The sequence below is a fragment of the Engraulis encrasicolus genome, chromosome 1 (genome assembly GCF_034702125.1).
Source record: "Engraulis encrasicolus isolate BLACKSEA-1 chromosome 1, IST_EnEncr_1.0, whole genome shotgun sequence".
Lineage (NCBI taxonomy): Eukaryota > Metazoa > Chordata > Actinopteri > Clupeiformes > Engraulidae > Engraulis > Engraulis encrasicolus.
In genome coordinates, this window is record NC_085857.1 from 43,734,033 (window position 1) to 43,743,403 (window position 9,371).

The window sequence follows — 9,371 nt, forward strand, 5'->3', positions numbered from 1 at the left end:
GGACTACCAAGGCAAGCACTCTAGGCTTTGAGAAGTACCCTAGGAGTGCAACATTGGTAAATCAACCCTTTGTTGAAACATGACATTCATTAAAGATAACAAGAAGCTCTCCATAAACAAACCTGTGCAGATTTGCATACGCAGCATCATTCTTTTGTGAAAGAGTATGAAAAAGGTGTGTGTGTGTGTGTGTGTGTGTGTGTGTGTGTGTGATGGGGTTGGGGTGCCATAGTGTATTACTTGCAAGCGATGCGGTTTGGCATGGAGTACCAGTACTCACTTGTTTTTGAAGACAATCAATTACACCCTGCAGTGCCACCTTCCGGCCCGACCCCACGGCCGCCCTGTACAGCTGAAGGAGGTTGGGCACGTACGAGTCAAGTCCTGCGAGGAAGTTTTCCAAAAGGTCTTTCGTGACGATTCTTGAGAACTCTGCACTTTTCTGAAAAAGAAAAAAGAAAGAAAAGAAAAAAAGCAAGAAAGAAAGAAAAAGAAAAACAGTACTTTAATGAAGCAACAAGTATGTGATTTTGGAACAAAGTGGAAATGGAAAACAATCACCTGCCGCTCATTGAATAATGCAGGCCATCGGTCCAGGACTGCAGCAACGAGTGGCTCATCACCAATAATCTCCTGTCATCGCTGCCAGAATGTGTCAGCCATCAATTCATCCACCAATTGTAGGTCAGGATCCCGCTTTTGCACTTCAAGTGCCATGGTTGAGCGAGCGATCTCAGCTCGAGCCACACTTTGTCCCTCACTTAGAGCGGGAAAGTAGTATGCCTCACCCTTTTTTGATCGTTTGACGGTCCCCCTTTTTTTTTTTCTTTTTTTTCTTTTGTTGACTGAGACTTCAGGGCAACCAGCTGCAGCCATTCTCTCACGATAATTACCCAGTTTGAAGATTAAGCTGAACTTCCACCTGTACCATCCTTCAGCAGATCCTGGCTCCCTCAGGCATGGATGCCTCAGAACTAGAGCTTTGGCTACGGTTGCGACTTCATCCTTGCTTGGATATGGCTTTATTTTGATCATGCCATCGACTAGCTTGTCTAGAAGCTCACTTTTCATGCCCTTTGAAATAGTCAATAGAGTGCCATTGGTGGCATAGGCCTCATTTGCAACCCTGAGTTGGAACTCAACATCATGTGCAAACTCTGGTATGATGAAAGGCTCAGGCCATTTTGTGGAATTGCCAGAAGTGGAGGGCTGGCTTGGGGAACTGACGCTGACTGAACTAAGGCTGGCTGTGTCTGACGTGGAGTCAGAAAGTTCGGACAATGTAAAGAGGACTTTCAGGGTGGCTTTCTCTGGGGGCAGGTCTTTAATGTCTGTTAAATTGCAGAGCTAATTTCCGAAATCCGGGTCTTCAAGTTGTAATTCAAAGTTGCCTCTGAGGCTCAAGTTGTTGTACAACTGTTCATAAAGTTCCTCAACTGAAGAGGGAATTTCTGAGAGGGTGACACGCCTGATTTCTGAAGGGGAGACGAAGACTCGGAGGAGCATCTTTGAAACTGAAACAGAAGATAAGACAAAGAGAGGACTTAGTATGACAGGAAAAAAACATTATCTAGATGCTGAAGAGCGCTGCCTTGGGTCTCAAATAAATTTATTGCAGGTGCTCTTCAAGGGAAAAGGGCATCAACACTTCAAAGGAGTTGCCTCGGGACCCTCCTTTACTCAACCATCTAGATGCTGTTGGGAAATAATAAATTAGTGTGTGTGTGTGTGTGTGTGAGTGTGAGAGTGAGAGTGAAATCGAGATCATGTTGGTGGGCTCTTTCTGTGGAAAACAGGCAGGCAAACAAACAGGGCCAATGCAATATATGGCCAGGCCTATAAAGGGGTTAACAATGATTTTTATCATCTACCTTTGATTCGAAAGAGAGCAAGTTAGTTTAAATGAGAAATTCTGTATTACTGCATGTCACCCTCAACAGCACCTCAGACAAAGAAAAATGTTGCAGCATCTCCCTTCCCTTCATAAAAAAGCGTGTTAAAGCTTACCTCAATGCAACAAAAAGGTCCTTGGAGTGACGACAAGCTTTCCCTCGTACGAATATGCAGCAAGGGGTGTGTAGTCGTTCAGGTCTTGAGGGTCAACTACCACAGTTGCAACAGGGTCCCTTTTGGTGAGCTGGTAAGACCTGAGGTGCTCTAGAAAGGTTGCTACAAAAAGTTCCAAAATGAATGATATGCAGCCGTCCACAACACAGATCTCCAATACTCTCCCGAAATCTGGCAACCCACTTGTCTGTCCAACTGAAAGGACCATTCCTTTAGAATACTTTGTCCCCTTCACATAAGCAATAGAGGTGAGTGAAACAGTGTCCAGACCTTGAAACTTAGTCCATATAGCTTCTCTAATGGTAACATCTAAAATTGCCACAGACACAACCGATACTCGTCCAGTTTCAATGTTGGGCTTGAACATAGTTGGCATCTCCAAATAATATGACAACATAAGCTGATGCCTTGTGGCCAAAGTATGCAAAACATTTTTGAAGTTCCCAGTGTTGCGAACTACTTTCTTAAAGAATGAATGTTTCGCCTCGAACCTGATCGTCCAAAACTCTGTTAATGGTCCATATTGCTTGATGAGAGCCGGATAATGTTCAATGTAATGATGTTTAGGTCGAAGCTTGGTACTGGGAAATGTTTCAAGGAGCAACTGTCTGTGATCAGATATTTTGGCTTGAAGGTAACACAGGGTTTCAGTTGTGAATGAAGGGCTTGATAAAAGTTCCACAATGTCTTTCAGTTCAAGGACCACAGACCAAGTCTTTTCATTCTCTGGAACATGGTGGCCAATCAACAGTGGAAGAAATCTAAGAAGCGCCCAGTTCTCGTGGCCGTTTCCTCCTATTGTTCCTTTCTTTGAGAAAGTTGTTGGAATTTTCTGAGGTTTGTTAGTTTTGTCCGAAAACAGAAAAGGAAATGTTGTGATCCTATCATTAAGTTGATTCAAAGTGAAATACTTTTTTGCAATCAAATCTGAAAGACAGATGCTTAGTTCCACAGGTACAATACCCTCCAATGCATCGTGCAGAAAATCTGGTGGAAAACCCTTTGCTGGATGAAAGTGGGCAAGTCTACGTAAAGGACAGTCTCTTTTCAGACCATCCACACACAAGGCATCGGTTGTGTTCAGTATATTAACGGCTTGATCAAACAATTCTGGTGTTCTCAAAGTAAATGCCCCACTCCTGACATCATGCTGCTGAATATCTTTAAGGCTAGCCAGGCAAAATCTACAAAATTTATCCACACGGAAAGACTCCTGATAGCCTGAAAGGGAGTGTGCACCTAAGTTATCTGCCGAAACAAACAAAGCAGTACCTTTGATACAAGAGCCTATTCGTTTCACAAAAACACCCGTGTTCTCCAAATACTGCAAATCTCTAATCAAAGGCTCAAGGACTTTGCTGTAACCGTACTGTTTCACATGTATTGCCTTACATAAAACAGCTAAATAAATTGATGACAATGTTGATCGTAGTCTTACGGGCAAGTTGAGGATCACCCAATACACACCACAGACTTTATGAATTTTTCTGGAAGTCCCAATTGCATTGCAGATCTCTAACTCATCTATATATAAGCCAAGAGATACGCCAGACTCTTCATTGAGAAGCTTGTTTTCTTTAAAGTATTGGCCATTTTGAAATTAATTGTAATGACCTTCAACTTGATTAGAACTCTGTAATGTTTGTAGAATCTCACTTCTTTCTAACAACTTACTTAACAACTCTAAAATGGGAACATAGACGAATGAATGCTGTTTTTCTTGTGCATTTAAGTGATACTCAACTGGTTCAACAACTTTAAAGTTCTTTCTGTAAAATGACTGTCTTTTACGCTCTGTTCCCAAAGCCCCTTCCCTTGAAAAGAATTTCAGAGGGTTCAAAGACTGAATTTCATCAGACAATGATGTTACAACAGAGGCATCAACTTCACAGTTATTTCCCTCTAAAACTCTCTCAATAATTCCCCTAATATTTTTACATGCAAAATCTCCTATCTCAAATAACTCATCAATTACTTCCTGGACAGCAGAATTTGACACATGTAGAATTGTTTGCATGCGAAGACATAAAGATGCCAACTGACGTTTAATTGCCTCTCCATAATCATAATCTGGTTCAGTCTCAGAGTCGTATGAAGGTGAGGCCTCATTATCAGAAACACAGTCCTCTTCTGCCTCAGTATTGGTAAGTGAATGGTGAACAATAAGTTCTGGTTTTAAACTATGTACGGTGGAAAACTTATGACAGCGGCTTCTATGCGCAGTATAAGTCGACAGCACATTGGACTTAAAAGAGCAATCAGCAAATGGGCATTTAACAGTTTCCTTGTTCCTTAAATGAGTCTTAAGATGGGCAAAATACTTTGTAAGGTCACTAGGCTCAGAGAATGTACATAAACTACAGCACAACTTTGTCACAATATCACGATCATTTTTTCCATGCTCTAATAAATGAAATCTAAGATGATTTGGGGATTGAAAGGTTTTCAGACAGCCCGTATAAATGCAGACTAGTCCAGAACATCTCCGATGATGTCCATGTCGCTCTTTATAATGCTGTAGTATTCGACTTTTTCCATTGCAGGCGAATGCACAAAACTTACATTTCCACCTCATGAAATGGTCACCCTCATTGATGCCTGCAAAGAAAACAAAATGGAATAAAAGCAATATTATTATACATCTCTCATTCCCAAATGTTACACTGTTAAATACAAAATTCCCACTTCAGTCAGAACATATTGAAACATAATTCCTTAAAGGTGCACTGTGTAGGATGTGGCCAGAGTAGGCATTGCAACTATGTTGCTCAGTTAAACTGCAAGCCAATTGTCAAATTTGATCTTTTCATGAATATTTACGAAGTAATAAACTAGTATTTTAGTATGACCAAAGTACAGCAATTAGTCATGAAAAAAGGTAACATTTGTGAATAGGCAGTATACATTCTGGAAATAAAAAATATTACACAGTGCACCTTTAATACCAAGGACCGACTATAAAATCAGCAACAACTGTGGGTAGTACTTTAGCAAAGTGCATAGGTCAAAATGCAAAGAAGCCATGAACAACAATGGTCTTTCATGGACATAGTGCGTTTAGTAAATGCAAGTGATATTAGCCAAGGGAAATAGTGAAAACAAAAATACTGAAATATTGAGCTTGTGGTTTATTCAGCTAATTTATGACACTCATGTGCCTGCCACAAGCAAAAACGTGGGTATCGTATGACGTTAACGGCACACTCTGACACTGCTGGGATAGATAAATCAGTCATAGCTCATGCATGCAGCCTTCATCGAGTCACAAGTTGAACGCTTTTCGTGAGCCGATTAAAAAGTCCCAAACGGATATCGAAGCCAGGCGTTTACAAAGCACACGCTAGAATAGTAGGCGACAACCGCCTTGTTTTACACAAACGCGAGGACGCTTTTCATGAGCCAATTCAAAAAGTCCCAAACGGATACACATCTCGAAGCCAGGCGTTTACAAAGCAGACGCTAAAAAAGTAGGCTACACCCGCTTGTTTAACACAAACGCGAGGGAAATGAGCTACATAAGGCCGCCAGATTTCTCCTAACATTTAGCTACTTAGCAGCATGGCATTTGATAACCTGTTGCTCGTGTGACTCATGAGGGGAAAAGGTGACACGCATTTCTATCCGAAGCCCCACGAATACTAATGCTACCTCTCATTAAGCTAACAATTTCCCTTGCCAAAAACAAATTACTATTATCTTTCCTTGGTCAAAGTCGGAGGCAAAGGCAGGACATCGTAGAAAGGCATGGAACCTGAGCATGATAGGAAAGTGGGGGCGGATGACCCATGAATCCGGTTAATAAACCACATTCACACATTCCGGTAGTCTACCGACACACGGTCAATTACCAACCTACCTAACCGAATAAAGTCTATTAAGCCTGGTAGTTGATGACCGGGATCAAATGTAGGCAACTGACCTTGTCCTTGACTATCCACAGCTACGATGCTGGCTAGACCCACCGGTTAGCTAACTAATTTGGATAGCTAACACGTGAGCAGTTCACAGGTGTATTTTTGACACCGTAACCTCACATATCAATATCATAATGGAAACGAAAACTACGGTCGGCCACGTTGTAAAACTGAAACTACTTGTATTTACATAAGCGTTTTACCAAAAGCACAGCTGGCTGTCCACTGTCTACTTTGACAGAACGCAGTTAGGCTACATTTTGTCAAATAGTCGAGTTCAGTTTGTCCCAAAGCCTGCGAGATATACAAATATAATACTTACGTTACGAGAGATATATCTTGATAGAGTTCCTCCGTCTGTTGTGTGGTCTGAAAACCCTTTCCGTCGAGTTTGAAAGTGGCGTGGTGTGGAAATTTCTGGGAAACAAACTTTTTGCCTTTGACCGAACATGCAATTGCAGTATCCTTCCACGGCATTGATTTCAACATGGCGAAATCACCAGTCTTCTTCCGCTGTTGAAAATAGTCCCTTCTTGTTGCGTCAACAAGACGCACACAATTTAGGCTAATTAATTCTCCATTTAAATGATTACTGCTGCAGGCTTGTTGGCCAAAATTATTTAAATTCTTCATTGTTGTCAACTTAACCAATGGGACTAGCCTACCCCCACATGCAGCCCCAATTCCATTTTCCATAGACCTTTATCAAGTCACTTGTATGACTTCCAAAACTAAGTCAGGAAAAAATCCAGATAGTCAGCATGATGAATTGAACAGAGTTTTCAGTTCCCGCATTTTTCCTCTCCCTTTTTTTCTAAAGATGAATTGCTATCTTAAGTTGAATCAGCTCTTACCAATCTGGCAAAATTATCAAACAGTCAAGAGAACGGACAGTTGTACATTTATATCCAGCAAAACCACAAATGTTAAGTCAAGATACAAAAACTTATGAGAGTTCTTTGTGTTGACGAGAGATATGAAGTGGGCACAACTAAGCGAGGCTGCAATGTTTTACAGGTATCCTAGCCTCCCATAGAGGCTGGGATGTATACCCCCACTGTAGCTCTAATGGGGACAAGAACTTTGCAGAAGAGATTAAAGAAACGCCACTGGGGTTGAACCAAAATGAAATACAAATAACAAAAAAGAAAAATAAATAAATAAATATATAGATAAATAAATAAATAAATAAATAAATAAATAAATATGGCCCATTTCTTTTTTTTAACCACATACTTTTTGTAGGGTATTTTCGAAATTCTGAACTAAAATCTTTAAAGGTTGGAGCTTTGTGGCTGACGCGTGTTCCAGGATCCAAAAGAAATGAAGTCTTCCACCGAAGTGACGTTTTGTTAATTTATTTTAAAACAAAAAGACAACATGAACGAATACAAATGAAAATAGACCTCCTAAACTTTTAAATATCTAAATTATAAACCTATGAGGCTTCACATATCAAGCATTGCACGGGCATGCCTCGACATGACACAGTCAGAAAACCGTGAGGCGCCAACCTTCCTCCAGCCGAGTCAATCCAAGAATGGCTACTTGACTGGGCGCCTCGCGCACGATTCCAAAGTCATTAAAGGCCCAATACGTAACCTGCTGTAATTATTTAAATCCACATTTTAACCATGCACATATGTTTTTAATCTAAATTATTGCTTATATCAATCATGAACTGAAATTAAATAAAATATCTTATCATTAAGAAATGATAACATGAAATATGAAATATTAAACACAAAATATGAGGCAAATTCAAAATTAAGCATGAAATAGGCATCTGGCTCCTACACTTTGTATGGATTAGTAAGTTATTTTCCACATACTTTGTATACTCCTTGAATTATTTACTGACTTACTTACTTTAGCATATTTTCATTTTCATACTGTGAGTTCAAGAATATGCCCATCAGAGTCTGGTGTCTACCATGGGCAGGAGAAGCTGTCCTCTCCTTTGGGATTAAAGAGCGCCTCTCCTCCGGCTCAAGTAACTTCTGCACTATAGTATATACTATACATGACGTAAATTTTGAAGTGTTTTATCAAGCACTACAGTATATTGAATGGGCTCTGGAGTCTTGAAGCAAACTGCAAAATGTACTGTGTCGAGAAAAAGTGGAAAGTGGGGTGAAAGTGGAAATTGGAAATAGGTACCCTGTGAATAGCCACTGATGACTTCAACTGTCATAGTTATATTGCATACTCTGTAGGCCTACTGTTGAAGGTTTTTGGAATAAGATAAGAAATAATAATAATTAAAAAAAAAACATTGAAAAGTTGTGCATAGTAATAATAATTACTTAAAATAAAATATTACATTACACTACACATCATTTTCTGATGAATATATAGCCTACCTACCCAACATATTTAAACAAAAAAGTGATAATGTTGTTTTGAGTGGAATTGACTTTACCCTAAAGACAGATTTGATCAAATGCTATGCAATTTGCCATAGATGGACTTCACCCAGGATCCTTCTTCTTTGAAATGTAGCCCTAAGGTTGCCCTAAGTCTTCCACTTTATATGTCTGCAGCCTATGGGTATTGTATAGGTACTCTAGGTGTAATGTATGTACTGTCTATGTCTAATTGTATATGTCCACACCTAAAGTCTGTCTATGTCTGCATTGGAAAGTAAGAAACGTAATTTCAATTCTTAGTATGACCAGCGCATGTACAGTAGGCTAAAGAAATTGACAATAAAGCCGACTTGACTTGACACATTCCACGTACTGCAACAGGAAAATACGTAAACTTATGTCACTTTGCAAATAGGCCTATATAATAATCAGGAAAAAAAAGAGATTTATTTGATGAATTCCCACTTTTATTTTTTCCGATAAAATCTACTCAAATTGCATAAAACTAGGCCTACTGTATAGCTTAGTAATACCAAATTCACCGATTGTTCAACTGCATTGGCTATCTGCGGGCAAACTCTGAATCCTATCTAACTTAGCACAGGGGGTAGGAGTTTTAGAAATATAGAAAGTCCTGTATATGTTGTGAACTCTGACAAGTACAACACAATTATTCCATCCAAACTAGTGTTGAAGTTGCAATCTCTAAACCTTAATCCTTCACTATGCAGCTGGATTCTAAACTTTCTCACCGATAGGCCTCAAGCAGTGCGACTGGGCAAGTTCACCTCCTCCACACTTTGCCTCAGCACCGGCGCGCCCCAGGGATGTGTGCTCAGCCCCCTACTCTATTCCCTTTTCACGCATGACTGCACAGCCATTCACAATTCCAATACCATCATTAAGTTTGCTGACGACACTACGGTAATTGGCTGCATCACAAATGGAGATGAGTCGGCCTACAGGGCTGAGGTGGCGGCATTGTCAACCTGGTGTGTGGATAACAATCTACTCCTGAATG